The sequence below is a fragment of the Rhinoderma darwinii genome, chromosome 5 (assembly GCF_050947455.1).
Source record: "Rhinoderma darwinii isolate aRhiDar2 chromosome 5, aRhiDar2.hap1, whole genome shotgun sequence".
Taxonomy (NCBI): Eukaryota; Metazoa; Chordata; class Amphibia; order Anura; family Rhinodermatidae; genus Rhinoderma; species Rhinoderma darwinii.
This window is the reverse complement of record NC_134691.1, coordinates 274,605,149-274,625,194: the sequence shown is the minus strand read 5'-3', so window position 1 is coordinate 274,625,194 and position 20,046 is coordinate 274,605,149.

The following is a 20,046-nucleotide window of genomic DNA, read 5'->3' as shown; positions in this document are numbered from 1 at the left end:
GGAAACATTATGTTTTGGGGGTGTTTCTCTGCTAAGGGCACATGACTACTTCACCGCATCAATGGGAGAATGGATGGAGCCATGTACCGTCAAATCCTGAGTGACAACCTCCTTCCCTCCACAAGGACATTAAAAATGGCTCGTGGCTGGTCTTCCAGCACGACAATGACCCGAAACATACAGCCAAGGCAACAAAGGAGTGGCTCAACAAGAAGCACATTAAAGGAACAGTGTCATCACAAATAATTTTTTTATATGTTAAAGATGTTAGTGCTTTAATAAAAACGTTTATTTTCATTTGTGTGTTTGTGTTTTACTGTTTCTTATTTTTTACACTTTTTCTTCCCTATGGGGGCTGCCATTTTTTGTTCCATTTCTGTGTGTGTCGATTAACGACACACACAGACATGGAACACGGCAGCCACAGTCCCATAGGGACAGCGAACGGCTCCCGTCCCATTGACTGCCGTGTACGGCGTCTGTGTGGGAACTGCGCATGCGCCGCTCCCACACAGTCCTATTCGAAATTGGCGCCGTCCGGCGCCATTTTCCTGTGGACCGGAAGTCGCGGCCGGACAGTAATATTACTACTTCCGGTCGCGGCTTCCGGACTTGTGCACATGGAACAGCGGCAGCAAAGGGAGCGGACGGGCCGGAGGGAGCCGCGGCGGCAGGAGCAGGTAAGAGATTTCAATCTATGTTAGTGTTTGTGTGTGTTTACTACTGTATGTAAACCTACTACACTGTGGGTTACCTCAAAAAATGGCGACACACAGTGTAGGAGGTTAAACCTTTCAAAGCCCTCGTTTATCCCGGCACTAGCCAGGATAAAGGGGGGGGGATGCTGAGAGCTCACTAGAGCGAGGGCTTTTAACCCAATGTTGCAATGCTGCAATTTTGGGAACAGCTCCATCTAGTGACCAAAAATGGGTAGTATTATAAATTAGAAATAATTTATAATATTACATGGACTCGTGCAAAAAAATAAAAAAAATTTGAACAATGTTTAATCACCCACACACTAAATGTTTAATTTTTAAAAAAAAAACATGTTTTTCTGGCAACACATTCCCTTTAAGGTCATGGAGTGGCCTAGCCAGTCTCCAGACCTTAATCCCATCGAAAATTTATGGAGGGAGCTGGAGATCCGAGTTGCCAAGCGACAGCCTCGAAATCTTAATGATTTACAGATGATCTGCAAAGAGGACTGGGCCAAAATTCCATCTAACATGTGTGCAAACCTCATCATCAACTACAAAAAAACGTCTGACAGCTGTGCTTGCCAACAAGGGTTTTGCCACCAAGTATTAAGTCTTGTTTGCCAAAGGGATCAAATACTTATTTCTCTGTGCACAATGCAAATAAATATATATAATTTTGACAATGTGATTTTCTGTTTTTTTTTTTATATAATCTATCTCTCACTGGTAAAATTAACCTAGCCTAAAAATTCTAGACTGTTCATGTCTTTGACAGTGGGCAAACTTACTAAATCAGCAAGGGATCAAATACTTATTTCCTTCACTGTACATATTGTCCTATTAAATGACAAATGAGACCTGTTACAGCATTGGCTTTCACCAAATTTACTTGGTACTGTACAGAACGTCAGAAGTTATATCACAACTAAAGTATTCTATTGGGATAGATCACATTAATGGTGACTGGTACAAAGAGAATAATACGGGCAAATGTTTTGCCAATTCTGAGACTTTTCTGACTTCTCACTATACTAAGACTGAAATTGAGGATTCGGTCCGACCCGTTAGGAGCTTTAACACTGTCTACGTACATAACATTTACAATCAGGTTCTTACACTCTACAGTACTGCTATGGCTTAAATATATTACTATTTGCTACTAATGCTTATTGTATACTTAATATTGCTGATGTTATTGTTCCCCGCACCAGTTATTTTTTCTCTTTTCCCTTTCCCATATTCTCACATCTTTTGTGTGTTTATTGTGTGTTACCAAAATTCAAGGTTACAAGATTGTTATTGACGCTGACTATAATTCGTTGATGTAAACTGTTATAAAATATAAATAAAAAGATTTTAAAAACAAACAAGCAAAATAGACAGCAGAATCATTGCCATTATTAAGACAAATACATAAACATGCCCACAAAACATATTAAAAATACAGGTTACTGGATGAAGTCATCACTAGCAAAATAAAAATGTTTTTTTTCTGAATTTTCTATGATTGTGAACAGGTGATACATTTTGTGAAGAGCTTATAAATTGCAATGCACGTGCTAAAATACACCAGTTACATTGATTATATAAATTAATAAATTTCTAAAACTTCCATTGTTGACATAGTTTGTAGCTTTATGTGCCCCTTACCTAAACTTTCCAAGAAAAACATTGAAACTAAAGAATGAAAATTAATAACAGAGACAACTACAGATGTGGAGAATTGATTGCTTTGCCTATAGTTACCTTTTATTGTGTAAGTATTGTGTATGTATTCAGGTCTGTTTTAACAGATTTTTGGGCCCAGTGGAAAAAAAAACACGGGTCACAGCTAAATGTGAAGTATTGACACCCAAGGGAGTGCACATTTTTTAATTGCTTGTTTTGGGTTTTTTTTGCACGATAATTGGCGTAAATAGTAGTCAGATAAATAGCAGATACATAAAAATAATAATAATCTATTTATATAGTGCCAACATATTCCATAGCACTTTACGATTGGGGAAGTAACGAGCAACTAAAATGACAAGTAATTAAAACAAATGAACAAACAATGAGTCAAAATGAAAGAGATGCCTACCTATAAGAGCTCACAATCTAAATGGAATGGGGGGGGGGGGGGGGGAGTGGCCCAGTAGGTACATAGTGCTAATTTTGTCCAGTAATTTTGATCAGTCCTATGTAAAGCTGCATGCACCAGCTACCCAGCCAGTATCTAAGTCAACACAGAAAAACAGTGCAAAGTGATGTTACAAGCGTAGCTAGCTGAGAACAGAGGGGAGTGGATAGACAGTATCTGCAACCAAGTCAGGTTTTGTATGGGCCATTGACAATATTTATGTCAAATAAACCTCCTTGAAGAAATGAGTTTTCGAGGTATGCTTTAAACTCGGAATGTTTGGAGCAAGTCTAATGGTCCGGGACAGTGAGTTCAACAAAATGACTGCAGCAGATGAAAGTGAGAGGATATCATAAGTCGTTGGCTGAAAAAGAAGCACAAGTGGGTTGGTAGATGAGATGAGATTAGAATCAACCAGATAAATAGCAAACACATGACTTATATAAATAATGGATATATCAACCAGATAAATAGTAGAAGTCAGATAAATAGCAGATACCATGTTCAGATAAAAAGCAGATGCATCACCCAGATAAATAGAGGTTAGAGTGGTCAGGTAAATAGCAGATACCTCACCCAAATAAATAGTGGAAACAGAAGTTTTATAAATATCAATGAGTGATTAGGCAGTATAGACAGCAGTAGGATAACATGCTGATAGAGTGGTCAGACAGTGTATACAGGAGTCAGATAATGCCATACAGTACCAACATACATAATGTATAAAGTGTCCATATAAATAAGATTGTTCACTATAGAGCTACATAGTGACAAACACTATATCCTTGCACTGACTTGTGAGATCGGTGGCTGCAGAAGGTTCCCAGTTCCAGTAATGAGTCTTGTATGTCTATGGCTAAGAAAGTAGAGTCATGAAGGGGCAGAGCACCACACTACAGTACTCTGATATGGCTGTGCTTCTTTGGGACGAAGAGGGGGAGGGGGAGATTTCCCCTGTAGCGTGCAAAGCCGTGAAGAGGCTGGTAATATTCATGCTACATTAAGGCAGCTGTACTGTTTGATCTATGGACTAAATGTAACTACAGATCAAAATATTTAATTTTTAATGACTACTATAGAGTCAATACAGGCTAAATACAGACAAATGATAAAGCATGTTACATATTTGAAAAACAGACTGGGCTGAATAACATTGCAATGATATGTTGTTATGTCAATTAATATTATCTGTTTAGCTAAATATGAGATTCTTGAGAAAAATTCCTGTTCCATGTTCCTTGTAAGGTAATAATGTCTGAATTTTAAATTTTCTGATGACCAGGGCCAGGACAAGGGGTAGACCAACGTAGGTAACCGCCTAGGGAGCCACCTCACAACAGGTGTAGGGGGGCGCAATTTTATTGAAAAAATTTGCTGTTACACTGCTTAACTTTTTGACCAATAAGCATTTCCATCAGTGATTGAGACACTCATTAGTATAGGACCCCTGGGGAGCAGTAAGCATGTTTGGCATAAGCGTGTCTGGCGGGCTTACAAGCTGAGGCCGTTTCATACGACATAGGTGCTAGCTGTAGATTACAGCTGACACCTCGCACCAACAGCCGTTTAATCCTTTCCTTGCCAAGAACAAATCTCATATGTCCTGGCACAAGGGCACTTTAGTATCTCATATGTCCTTGCTACTAACAGCTATAGCTCTCACTTCAACCCGTGTGAGGAGGAGGATAGTGTGGGCCAGTGGGAGGTTGTGCTGGCAGCATGCAGGGAGAGGAAGAGTAGCTGTGATCCTGCGTGTCCATCTGTGGCTGTAGATGACCCCAGGAGGGGTGTAACATAAACTTGCAGTCTTAGGTTATGTTCACACACAAACTCAAAAACGTCTGAAAATATGGAGCTGTTTTCAAGGGAAAATAGCTCCTGATTTTCAGATGTTTTTTTTAAGTCACTCGCGTTTTTCGCTGCGTTTTTTACGCCCATTTTTGGCCATTTTTACGACCAGTCAATGAAAAACAGCTCCAAAAACGGCTCAAGAAGTGACATGCAATTCTTTTTCACTGCCGTTTTTCAAAACGGCCGTGTAAAAAAATGCCCCGTTGGAACAGAACGCCGTTTTTCCCATTGAAATCAATGAAAATAAGACGTGTGAACATACCCTGATTGTTACATATGGGGCTTTCTTTTTTTCAAAAGAGGAGGAAGAAGATGAGAAGTAGTCCATCTAATCATCCCTCTGCGACTACTTAGGCTATTTACTGGCTACACGACTCAGACGTTTGCAAGGGTCTGAATCACGGCGCCTGAAGTCACATTATGCACTTGAAATAACGAGAGAGTGGGCAGGCAGACTAAACATACAAGTACAAAGCCTTTGCTCTATGTAATAGTGTAACCAAATTAACAAAAAAGTAGGGCAAAATAAATTAGCACGCGCACCCAACCACTAAAGACAATTTCACAACTTTATAATAACCAGAAGACAATTAAAAACACAGTATACAAGAATACAAACAGCAAATCATAATAAGATCCACTGTAATATGTATATAAGCCCCCAAATAATATATGGCTTGCCAAACCATAAGGTAAACGTAAACAACAATGTAAATATACAAAACATCAATGTGACATCCACTATAAAATAGCACATACTCAACCAAAAATGCAGTCTGAAATAAATATAAGTTCAGCAGAGAGGCTAAGGCCTCTTGCACACGACCGTAGCCATGTGCACGCCCGTGATTTTCGGGTCGGCCGGCTGCGGACTGTCAGCCGCGAGCCGCCCGCAAATCGCGGGACATGCACATGGCCGCGCCCATTATTTTCAATGAGACCGGACCGCAGAAGACGGCCGTAATAAGACAGGTCCATTCTTTCGGCGTTGCGGGCTCCCGGGCCATGCACGGACCGTAAAAACTACGGTCGTGTGCATGGCCCCATAGAAATGAATGGGGCCGCAATTCTCCCGTGGATTTTCGGGGGAATTGCGGCCGCAAAAGCATGTTCGTGTGCATGGGGCCTTACACCAAAAAAACCTTCTCCTTGCATATCACCAGGAAAAACCTGGCTTCCTCAGGAGTCCTTGATAAAAGTTTGGTACAATGTGGTATATATACAGATATACACAGATACATGCAATTAGAATAGATGGTGCTCAAGACTCACATGTCCTAACCGCAGCGTCTCTGGCATTCTACTGTTCCAGTGTGATAGAACATCAGTACTGCGCCGAATAAAAAACAGTAAAGTAAATCATTAAATTGTCTTCACTGGATGGATGTACATGCTAATTTATTTTGTCATACTTTTTTGTTAATTTTGAAGTTAAAAAAAGTTTATACACTTTTCACTGTGCCTATCCTGACCAAACCTGATCTTTAGCGCAAAATCAGCTGAACACGTCTCTAGTGATATCCACTGCACGCGGCAGTCATATCGATAATGATTATCACTAGAGAGGAATGTCTAATATATTTCTGATGGATGGAGATTTCTGTCCGTCAGAAAATACATTTTCAGCCACTGACGGTCGAAAAAGACAATCATTTCAAACTAGTTCTATTAAAATTATCAGAATTATTAACGCATTAGAAGTTTAGGGAATTGTGATTATTGATCAGTATTAGGCTTTGTTCAAACGTTGTGGTCAATTATGTTGTATTTTTACACATGGTATGCTGTGCAATCTCATTTAAAAAAAAAATACATTTGTAGCATAATAGCTGTTTGCCAAGTGCAGTATATATTTGTAACACATTTGCGGATGATGGCCAAATATTGCATGGTGCTTTAGTGATGATGCAGTCGGCGCGATGACGACGACGTCATCGCGCCGCTGCATCGTTCCGATGGAGGAGGACTGACATCGCTGGAGGATGGCGTGGCAACGGTACAGGTAAGAAAATTTTTATTTTTTTCCTTCTACTGTGGGCCTATAGGGCAGGGACATAATAAAAAGACTGAAGAAAAAGAATGAACATTATTACTAATGGAAATAAAATATAAAAAAGGGCATAATGAATTTATGTTTGGTAGACATGGCATGAACAGATTTTCTTTGTGTTTATTTGCCCATTAACTTCAAATTCCATATAAACAGACGCCTGTGGAAATTCCTGTGCTTGATAGACCTGGAATAAACAGGATCTATGTGTAGTTTATAAGGGAATGAACACGTATTCCATAGAAAAGAGATGTGTAATTCTTTTCCTGTGCTATGGAATATGTGTTCATTCCACTATAAACTACACGTAGATCCTGTTCATTCCAGGTCTATAAAGCACAGGAAAATAATTACGCATCTGTTTCTATTGAATATGTGTTCATTCTACTATAAACTAAACATAGATCCTGTTCATTCAAAGTCTATAAAGCACAGGAAAATAATTACGCATCTTTTTCTATGGAATATGTGTTAATTCTACTATAAACTACACATAGATCCTGTTCATTCCAGGTCTATCAAGCACAGGAAACATTTTTACACATCTGTTGCTATGGAATTTGTTTTTATTTTCTCATTAGCTACAATAAAAATCTGTCCATTCCATGTTTTTGAAACATAAAAAGCGTGCGGATCTTGTGCGGGGTGGTGACTTGCCAATCGGGTGAAGGTGTTCTTGAGGACAGGAGTGGAGGAGAGGTAACAGACTGAGAGCTACGTAATGGTAAGAGCAGAGTTCACAGCAGCACAGAATCTGCACGCTCCTCTCCTGAAATACTCTGTGCTGCTGTGAACTCTGCTCTTACCATTACGTAGCTCAGTCTGTTACCTCTCCTCCACTCCTGTCCTCAATAACACCTTCACATGATTGGCAAGTCACCACCCCGCACAAGATCCGCACGCTCATCTCCTGAAATACTCTGTGCTGCTGTGAACTCTGCTCTTACCATTACGTGGTGACTTGCCAATCATGTGAAGGTGTTCTTGAGGACAGGAGTGGAGGAGAGGTAACAGACTGAGAGCTACGTAATGGTAAGAGCAGAGTTCACAGCAGCACTGAATCTGCACGCTCATCTCCTGAAATACTCTGTGCCGCCTTAAACTCTATGGACAGGTCAGGATCCTGTTTCTTTTAAATGCTGCACTGTAGCGCAGCCTTATATAGTGGATCGAGCGGGTTCCCCAGCAGCATTTAAAAGAAACAGTGTGTGTGTTTGTGTATGTGTGTGTTTGTGTATATATGTGTGTTTGGGTATGTGTCTTTGTCTGTTGTTGTTTTTATATGTGTGTTTGTGTATATGTGTGTGTGTGTGTGTGTGTGTGTGAGTTTATGTGTGTTTGTGTATATATGGGTGTTTTTGTGTATATGTGTTTGTGTATATGTGTGTGTATATATGGGTGTATTTGTGTATATGTTTGTGTGTAGATGTTTGTGTGTGTGTGTTTTTGTATATGTGTGTGTTTGTGTATATGTGTGTATATGGGTGTGTTTATGTGTGTGTGTTTGTGTATATATTGGTGTGTTTGTGTATATGTGTTTGTGTATATGTGTGTATTTGTGTGTGTTTGTGTTTATGTGTGTGTTTGGGTATGTGTGTTTTTGTTTGTATATGTGTTTGTGTATATGTGTTAGTTCGTGTATATGTGTGTGTATATGTGTGTGTGTTTGTGTATATGTGTGTGTGTGTTTGTGTATATGTGTGTGTTCGTGTATATGTGTGTGTTTGGATATGTGTGTTTTTGTTTGTATATGTGTGAGTTCGTGTATATGTGTGTGTGTTTGTCTGTTTGTGTGTGTGTGTGTGTATATCTTGTTGTGTTTGTGTATATATATATGTGTGTGTTTGTGTATGGTTGTTTGTTTGTTTGTGTGTGCGTGCGTGCGTGCGTGTATATATGTGTGTAGGTGAGTAGAAGTATTGTTATTGTTCACATTGATAACTGTTTTTTTATGTTGTTGCAGATTTTGATGTACCGATTGGACTACATCTTCGATTAGTTGGACTACAGCGTAGATCTACGTTTTTTCAAATTTTAATAAAATGGTTAACGAGGGTTTTGTTGGGGATTTCTTATTTCAATAAAAAAGAATTGTCTTTGTGGTTTTTTTTAAACTTTATTAGTGCCTAGATAATGGCAGTTGGCTGATTGACAGCGTCCATTATTAAGGAGGTACTTAGTGTTAGCCGGTGCAGAGGCTAGCACTAACCACCCATTATTACCCCGGTAATAATGCTTGGTACGACGTGGGGTCCCTCCCACTTTTATAACCAGCCAGATACAACACAGCAGCAGCAGCCTAGCATTACAAGGGTGGGAAGGTCCACTGTTTTTGGCCCTTGCCAGCCTCATAATACCAGCCTGCGGCCGCCCCAGGGCCCGACCGTCACAACAGATGGTCGGGTACTGGATCGTAACTGGCTCTTCCCGGCACCCCTGGTGGTGGTGAGTACCGGGGTAATAATGGTGGTTAGTGTTAGCCTCTGCACCGGCTAACACTAAGCCTCGTCTTAGTAATGGATGTTGTCACACAGACAGCGGCCATTACTAAAGTGGTAGTAATAAAATTTGAAAAGAAAAAGACAAAGATATAGATAAAATATTTTATTGAAATAAAGCACCCCCAACACAACCCTCATTAACCATTTTATTGTAGAAAAAAAACTGTCATCTAAATAGTCCTCGAAACCGACGTAGTCCAAACACCAAACCTGTAAAAAAAATAAAATAAATATGAAATAAAACATGTCGTAGGCTTAGATTCAGTTTAATGTGTGATACTGACTGTTATACCATGTATAGAAGCCTGCCGCGAAGTTGACTTAGATACAGGGCGCCAGCAGACAGTATCATACATGGCCATACAGACATATATACAAACAAACATACATGCAAACATACATACATACATACATACATACATATATAAAAACATACATACATATATACATGCAAATATACATACATGCAAACATACACACATATATACATACATGCAAACTATCATACATACATACATACATACATGCATACACACACACATGAAAACATACATACATACAAACAAACATGCAAAGATACATACATACATACATACATACATATATACAAGCATGCACAAATATACATGCACATATATATATATATATATATATATATATATATATATAAACATACATGCAAACATACATGCAAAAATAAAAACATGCAAACATACATACATGCACATATATACATACATACATGACAACATACATACATACATACATACATACATGCAAATATATACACAAACATGCACATATATACATACATGCCAACATACATGCAAACATACATGCAAACATACATGCACATATATATACATACATACATACATACATACATACATGACAACATACATACATACATACATACATACATACATGACAACATACATACATACATACATACATACATACATACATGCAAATATATACACAAACATGCACATATATACATACATGCCAACATACATGCAAACATACATGCAAACATACATGCACATATATACATACATACATACATGACAACATACATACATACATACATACATACATGACAACATACATACATACATACATGCAAACATACATACAAACATACATTCATGCAAACATACATACATGCAAACATACATACATACATGCAAATATATACATGCAAATATACATACACACATGCACATATATACATACATGCCAACATACATGCAAACATACATGCACATATATACATACATACATGACAACATACATAGTAAAACAAATCCTAAGAAGCCTAGACAGAGGGGCCGCTGTGGATATAGTGTTTTTGGACTTTGCAAAGGCATTTGACACTGTCCCTCATAGACATCTAATGGGTAAATTAAGGACTATAGGTTTAGAAAGTATAGTTTGTAATTGGATAGAGAATTGGCTCAAGGACCGTATCCAGAGAGTTGTGGTCAATGATTCCTACTCTGAATGGTCCCCAGTTATAAGTGGTGTACCCCAGGGTTCAGTGCTGGGACCACTATTATTCAACTTATTTATTAATGATATAGAGGATGGGATTAATAGCACTATTTCTATTTTTGCAGATGACACCAAGCTATGCAATATAGTTCAGACTATGGAAGATGTTTGTGAATTGCAGGCAGATTTAAACAAACTAAGTGTTTGGGCGTCCACTTGGCAAATGAAGTTTAATGTAGATAAATGTAAAGTTATGCACCTGGGTACGAAAAACCTGCAAGCATCATATGTCCTAGGGGGAGCTACACTGGGGGAGTCAATTGTTGAGAAGGATCTGGGTGTACTTGTAAATAATAAGCTAAATTTCAGCATGCAGTGTCAATCAGCTGCTTCAAAGGCCAGCAAAATATTGTCGTGTATCAAAAGAGGCATGGACTCGCGGGACAGGGATGTAATATTACCACTTTACAAAGCATTAGTGAGGCCTCATCTAGAATATGCAGTCCAGTTCTGGGCTCCAGTTCATAGAAAGGATGCCCTGGAGTTGGAAAAAATACAAAGAAGAGCAACGAAGCTAATAAGGGGCATGGAGAATCTAAGTTATGAGGAAAGATTAAAAGAACTAAACCTATTTAGCCTTGAGAAAAGACGACTAAGGGGGGACATGATTAACTTATATAAATATATGAATGGCGCATACAAAGAATATGGTGAAATCCTGTTCCATGTAAAACCCCCTCAAAAAACAAGGGGGCACTCCCTCCGTCGGGAGAAAAAAAGGTTCAACCTGCAGAGGCGACAAGCCTTCTTTACTGTGAGAACTGTGAATCTATGGAATAGCCTACCGCAGGAGCTAGTCGCAGCAGGGACAGTAGATGGCTTTAAAAAAGGCTTAGGTAATTTCCTAGAACAAAAAAATATTAACTGCTATGTGTAGACATTTTTTACTTCCCCTTTCCCATCCCACTTCCCCTTTCCCATCCCTTGGTTGAACTTGATGGACATGTATCTTTTTTCAACCGTACAAACTATTTAACTATGTAACTATGTATACATACATGACAACATACATACATGCAAACATACATACATACATGCAAACATACATACATGCAAACATACACACATGCAAACATACATACATACATGCAAATATATACATGCAAATATACATACAAACATGCACATATATACATACATGCCAACATACATACATTCTACATATGTGTAGAAATTTTTTACTTCCCCTTTCCCATCCCACTTCCCCTTTCCCATCCCTTCGTTGAACTTGATGGACATGTGTCTTTTTTCAACCGTACAAACTATGTAACATGCAAACATACAGGCACATATATACATACATACATACATGACAACATACATACATGACAACATACATACATGCCAACATACATACATACATACATGCCAACATACATACATGGCAAAAAAATGAATAATACGTTCATACTTACTTTCCTCCTGTCCGGCCTCCAGCGATGACGTTTCATCCATGTCGCCGCTGCAGCCTGTGATTGGCTGCAGAGGCGGTCACGTGGGATGAAGCGTCATCCTGACGTGCGTGACCGCCACTACAGCCTGTGATTGGCTGCAGCGGCGAAAGGGATGAAACGTCATCGCTGGAGGCCGGACAGGAGGAAAGTAAGTACGAACGTATTATTTTTATTTTTTTATTACATTAAAATTGTATTTTCCGCGCGCCGAGCATGTACTGTCAAGGTTGCTGAAAGAGTTAGTGCAGCCCATTAACTCTATAAGCACCCTGGACAGTAGCATGCTCGGCGCACGAAAGTGACAGGTTCGGTCCGAACTAGTTCGGTCCGAATCAAACTTTTTTGTGAAATTCGGCGAACTAGCCGAACCGAACTTTTGATAAGTTCGCTCATCTCTAATTGTAACGTAATTGGTATTACCGCACTCCTAAAAGTCTGAACTATTACAATGTAATGTTATTTATTTGAATTGGTGAACGCCATAAAAAATGGAAAAAAATAAATAAAATAGCAGAATTGCTGTTTTCTGGTCACCTTGCCTCCCAAAAAAATACAATAAAAAATTCTTAAAAATACAGAACTGGGGCGTGGCTTGGCAGCCTAGAGACATGGCAGCTTGATTTCCGAGCTCCGGCAACACTAACGCTGATTTCAAAGCAATGCTCTTCTAACATACAATCTGCGCTTCGGAAGAAGCTGACCTAACTGCTCATGATGACAAGAGGCAAGAGAAGCCTTAAACAACAAGGCAAGTTGGACTTCTACTTTGATAAAGTCCGGGATGGAGAAGAAGGGGCTTCTGGCTTCGCTTCCCGCTCACACACATCTAGCCTGGGGGAAACCGGCTTCACCGCTTTCTTCAGGCTCTTCCCAAGAAGGTAAATGTTCTCCACTTACCTCAACGGACCCACGGAGATCTTGGATTATTCCGGGTTCCCGCTACAGCCCCTTGGCTGTGGAGTCATCTGAGGATTTCGGCGCCAAAAGCGCCATCCGGTCGACGCCATCTCCCCCTTCACTTAGCCTTGAGACACAGCGCCTCAAGTCGCACATGCAGAATTGTCAGGATGTGGAGGTAAGCGATGGTGCTTCTCCTCAGTAGCAACTGCATTCAGAGACATTCCTACAACTGATCGTCCTGCATCAGGCACTTTGATGAAAGAGATGCTGACGGCATTCAGCATCTCCATGCATACAGAATTCATGGCTTTATTAGCCCCCCATTAATGCTACAATGCAGGGATTGGGTCAGCGGATACAACATATAGAGAATAAAATGGGAGACTTCGCTACCTCACACAACAATCTTGTGGATTCACACTCTGATTTATCAGCAGAAATTGAAAGTTTAAAAGCTAAGGTCATAGACCTTGAAGAACGCTCCAGGCGGAACAATGTGAAGATCAGGGGCATTTCGGAGGACATTCAACCAAAGGATCTCACCAAATATGTACAAGAGATTATGTTGGCTATAATGCCGGCAAGTTCCGCTACCGACATAATAATCGACAGGGCACATACAATACCTCGTCCGAAACACCTTCCGGACACTTTACCAAGAGATGTACTCATCTGAATTCATTACTACCATGTTAAAGACGCATTGATGGCCTCTGTTCGGCTACTTGGAGACCTGTCATCGCCATATCAAAATATAAAGTTATTTGCTGATTTATCATTGGCTACACTCCGCCTGCGGAAAAATGTATCTCCGATTACTGCTATACTAAGAGATCAGAAAATCGCCTACAGATGGGGGATCCCTGTGAAAATTCTGATACGTCATAATGGATCATTACATGTTATCTCCACCTTGGTTGAGGGACGGTAGTTCCTGCAAACGTGGAATTTTCCACTTCCTGATCTTGCAGAAGATGGTGCGATCTCGTCCAACCGCTTGGAAAGGGAAGGGCAAGTGGTGCCACCTCAGAAGTCAATTCCTTGTTGAAGAGTTAATATTAACTCGTGTCACACCTGCCGATTGGAGTTCGGCCAGGTCTCTGGTATTCGAGCCCTGAGTGACCGTCCCACTAGTTTGCTACAGCTGGTACAGCTGTATATGTGTTTATTGTGTTTATTTAATCTGTATGACTCTATTTTTTGGGTCTCAAGTTTTCTTTTGTCTAAGATTTCTCCCAGCTAGATATGTAATATACTATGCTGCTCAGATGCTGGATGAACTTATACTTGTATGGTATAATGATTTATTCTTTCCGAATGTGATTAGTTCTTTTGAAATCCCCTCTCATATGCATACCTACCAGATGATAGACAATGTGCATGTGTAATACTGGATTTCTCATTTTTACAATATAGCGCTCTCTAATATATTAGGATGATTAAGTTTGTTTCCCTAAATGTGAAGGGTTTGAATAGTCCCCATATAAGATCGTTTATGTGGAAAGAGGCTCTTTCTTTGAGGTGTGACGTGTCGTATGCACAAGAGACTCATATAATAGAACAGGATGCCCATAGAATAAAACACCCTCAATTTTCTAACGTTACTCTTTCTTACCATAGCTAAAAACAAAGGGGGGTACTCCTCGCCATAAGGAATACAGTATTGTTTACTCCAATTTCATCTTTGTCCCAAACACATATGCGAGATTGTTTAATGTATAAATATGAAAAGAACTTGCAATCTATTAATGCACAATATTATTCTCAGGACAATAAAGCTAGCAAACTTTTGGCACATAGATTGAAGACAAGGGCTGTAAAGAGTAATATACAATTTTTCATCAATCCTCTTAGATCCACTAAAATACATTCCCCTGGGAATATAGCACAGAAATTTATGGAATATTATAATTCCCTATATAACTTACATCCCTCTCCTGCAAACCCTCAGTCTGCTCAACAAGCCGTTAAGGATTTTTTTTACATACCCTGAACCTCCCACGTCTATCACCCGACCAACTGAACGATTTGTATCTCCCTTTAACGGAATTGGAAATCTCCCAAATCATTCGATCTCTCGTGATGCATAAAGCCCCTGGCCCCGATGGTTTATCTGGTATATACTATAAAACTTTTGAAGAATCCCTTCTACCTCAGTTGTTTGACACTTTGCAGCATGCCATTATTCAGGGTTCCTTTCCTAAGGAGATGCTGAGTGCAGTGATAGTGACACTTCCAAAGCCAGGAAAAACACCAGATTCACCACAAAATTTTTGTCCCATATCCCTCCTTAACTCTGACTTAAAAATCTATGCTAAAGTTCTTGCTAACCGTCTAGCCTCTTAGATTCCCCTTCTGGTTAATAGGGACCAAGTCGGTTTTGTCAAAGGTAGGCAAGCTCCCGAAAATACTAGGAGGGTTCTTAATATTTTAGATCATTTGAATGGATTGGGGACTCAGGCTGTTAAGGTAACTCTGGATGCCGAAAATACGTTTGACAGAGTTAATTGGTCATTTGTTTTCTCGGGGATGGATGAAATGGGATTTGGGGGATCCATAGTAAATTCAATTAAAGCTCTTTACACCTCCCCATTGGCGAGAGTCTTTGTTAATGGTAATCTTTCTGAAGAGTTTTTGATAACAAACGGGACTAGGCAGGGATGCCCATTGTCACCTTTGATTTTCGTTCTTTTCATAGAGCCATTAGCTCCGGCTATTAGACGACATTCTGACATTCATGGGGTACAGATAGGAGATCGCTCTCATTGCATTTCTTTATACGCGGATGACATAATCTTGACACTGGAAAAACCAGAAACATCTTTATCTGCCGCCTTTAAGATTGTGCAGGACTTTGGTGATTTAGAATTTTATAAGGTTAATATGGGAAAATCACAGGCTCTGCCATTAAATTGCTCACGGTTGGATCTCAGCTCCCTACAGGCTAAGTTTTCATTAGATTGGCAACAGAATCAAATTAAATATTTGGGGATAAACATTACTTCTAAAGTTTCGCAGTTATATCAGGCAAATTATTTTTCTATGCTATCGCAAATTTAACTTGATTTGAGGCAGTTGGCAACACAAGAAGTCTCATGGATAGGCAGAATTGCTACATTTAAAATGCTGGTGCTTCCAAAGTTACTATATCTTTTTCGGACGTTACCGATAAAAATGCCCTTATCTTTTTTCAATAAGGCACATAGAATGCTTACCTCATACATCTGGAAGGGGAGCAAAGGGAAAAAGACTGGAGGCTTGAGTTTGCCTAATATTCACCATTATTACCTAGCTACTCAGATATCTCAATTGAAACAATGGTGGGAGGGAGACTCTTCTCAACATTGGGTTCACATTGAAACCTCATTGGCACCTATACACAATTTAAAAGCTCTTTTAATTGTGAGATTAAATCCGCATGCGCCTTCTGTCTCTTTACCATATTATCTATCCCCCTCTATACAGAATTGTCTGACATTCCATTCACTGTGTGGTAAGCCCTCGTTTTCTCTACTTTTTTGTTCACCCATAGAGGCTCTCGAGCTCCTTCTCTCAGACTTTGATCTCCGTTCCTGGAAGACTGGGGGATTGACACATATGATATCTCTTATGGAAAATAATCAATTGCTACAATTTACCTCCCTACATGATAGGTTCGGTATCTTGAACTGTGATTTCTACAAATTTCTTAGAATTAGGCACTTCTTGCAATCGGATTGTCCATTTACAGTTACAGCTAATGCTGATATATTCCAGTTATGGTCTCACCCTGTGACACATCTTAAAAGTTTGCGTCCTTTATCTTAGGATCCAAGGCTAAATTTGAAAAATCTTCCGCTTTCTTGGCTTGGGAGAAGGAGCTCACACAAGTTTATCCCACACCTGCATGGACATATGTTCTCACTTTTGTAGAAAAACATCTGAAATGTACTTTACACTATGAGTCAGTGATGAAGACTATGCTCCGATGGTATTACACTCCTGATAAACTTCAACACATGTATCCTAATGCTTCCCATTATTGCTGGAGAAATTGTGGGGGTAAAGGAACTCTATTACATATTTTATAGACATGTCCGTTGCTCAAAACTCTTTGGGATTCTTCGTTCCTTTTGTTGTCATGACTCACAGGAATTACAATTGCTCCTTCCCCATCGCTAGCATTACTTTTTCTAAACATTACAGATATACCGGCGGAATTCAGAGTTATCTCAACACATGTATTTATTGCGACCGAACTAGTCATAACTCGATATTGGAAGAGTTCGACAATTCATCCTTTACAAGAAATCATTGTACATGTTAACAGTACTTGTTCACATGAGTAAATGATGGCATTTAAAGACCACTCATTTCCTAAATATGAGAAATTGTGGGGCCCTTGGTTGCGAAGTGCTCATAATTGTGTTCCATAGGGACGGGTTGCCTACTAGTCTTCTAACATCAATATTTTTGGTTTTAGCTGGTGTCTAATTTGAGATCTTACATTATTTCTTTTGTATTTTGTGTTTTTGATTTGTTACTTTCTGTACTATTAATCCCGTATATTATAGATCTGAAATGGCTCGAAGACAGGGTTTTCAAGCTCATCCTTTAATGGAACTCTTATAATTTGACAAAGATATTGGACTTTTATTTTATAGTTCACTCATTTCAATGTGATTCATGTGGTTGATGACTTGCCATGTCTTAAGAGTATGTTATCTTATCAAACTGTATTCATTGGACTGCAAAGTCTGTCTGTTGTTATTCCTTTTGAAAAATGTCAATACAAATTTATTGAGTTAAAATACAGAACTATTTTTTTTTAACAAATAATTTTTATTATGTAAAAGTTGTACATTTATTTAAAAAAACTATATGAATTTGGTACTTTTAATGCCATAATCGTATTGACCTACAGAATAAAGTTAACATGTCATTTTTAATGCATGGTGAACACAGTTAAATTGGAACCCAAAAAACAATGAAGGAACTGCTGTTTTTTTTTCCATTCCAGCCCACAAAATATTTTTAAAAAGTTTCCCAGTACATTAAATGGTACATTAAATGGTGCCATTAAAAACTACAAATTATTCCAGAAAAATGTAGGCAAAAAAAATGATGGACAGCAAGAAACAAAAAAACTAAAATGAAAAAAATGTAAAAATAGCCAAGGATCATGTAGGGTGCATAATATGCCTCTTTTGTGAAGTTTATTTTTTGTCTTTTTTGCATTTTTTGGCAGGACCAAAGTAAATTTTATGTCGTAACATTTATCTTTTTAGGTACTATTTATTATGTTTGCACCTCCTGGAGAAAGCAGTTAGGACATAGTGAAATGTTGGGCTCAAAAATCTCTGTTTATTGCCATTCCATGTTAGTAAATGAACAGTTGTGATATTTTACATTTGGCAAGCCAACATTCAGTAAAAGTCATTATCAAAATAGTTCCATGCAAAAATATCCAAACACCGCTAATGCATTGATATACCTGGTGCAATAGATCAGAAGGGTTGGTACTCAAGACTTGGTAGCATTTTGACATCTGTATAGATTGATTTTTTTTCAGTATTATACTATTATGATTTATATATACAATATATGTATCTGTATTATTTATTTTGGATTGCTATTACCTTCCAGGTTGATAGCAAGTACCATAGATGACATGAGTGTACAGAGTAATAGATCTATGAAGGATATACATAAAAAGGTTAAAAATGCAAACCCCTATAATGTAATACTTATTTTCGGTGTCATTTTGTTTGAACTCTTTACAATTTAGACTTCGTTGACATCTGCTCCAGAGGCTCCGTTAGGGGTCTCAATCGCAGATCCGGCAGGGATTACCAGAGATTACCGGAGATAATAGCGCAGCATGCTGCGCTACTGTGTCTGGTAAAATCATGGACACCCGGACGGAACGCCGACAGAACCTATTAAAGTCAATGTGTTCCATCGGCCACCGGTGGTGTCCCTTGTGGAATGGAACCGTTGCTTCCGTTATTCCCTTGTTCTGCTCCTCTGACGGAGCAGAACAACAGAATGTCACAACACAGGTGTGAACCCGGCCATAAATATATATAGATTGTTTTGTGTTTAGTTACTTTATTACACTATTTTACTTTTTATTTTATTTATTTCCTTTTGTTTATTAAATTCATGTACATAGCTGCCTTTAAAAGGAAGCATTATTTTGGATTAAACTGTATATCTTCCAGCCTTCCTAGCCTACTGATGTATTTTAAGAAGAACTTGGCCTGATATAACTTCATGGCATAATTTCTTACATTGATTACTGGACAAATTTGGGGAGAGCTCACAATAGGTGAACCTTATTGTTGTTATGATGATAGAACAGCAGTTGGTCCCATTTTCTACAGGGCCCTTGTTGCATAGGTTGCATGTATGGTATGGCTTCTATTATTAAATCATAACCTAGACCCACTGGGGAATTCTGAAGTCTTTTGATGAGCCAGTCCAGCCCAACTCTTATTCATGGTAAGCAATATTATTATATTTAATCTTATTGATTAAATTTGAAAATCGCTAGATTTGATGTAATGCATTGATTTCAGTAATTTTTTTAAATAAATTGTAGGGCGACTAGCAATGCAGCATGCTCTGGCATCATGGAAATGGATTTTATGTGTAAACCTGCTAATTAGTACAGGCCTTTATTAACAGTGTCAGAATGCCCCCGCCCCACACAAACATTGCCAGCAGAGTGTTCCCAAAACAGTAGACTGCCCCTCATTATTGGAGTTAAATTGCCTCCAATAATCAATATTGCCAGAAAAGTGTCCTACATGAACAATGCCAGCAAAGTACTCTCTAATAGATAATGCCAGCAGAGTACCCCCAATAAATAATGCTGCCAGCAGAGTGCCACCTCACTTAAGACAGAATTTTTACTCCCTTCACGTACTCAGAG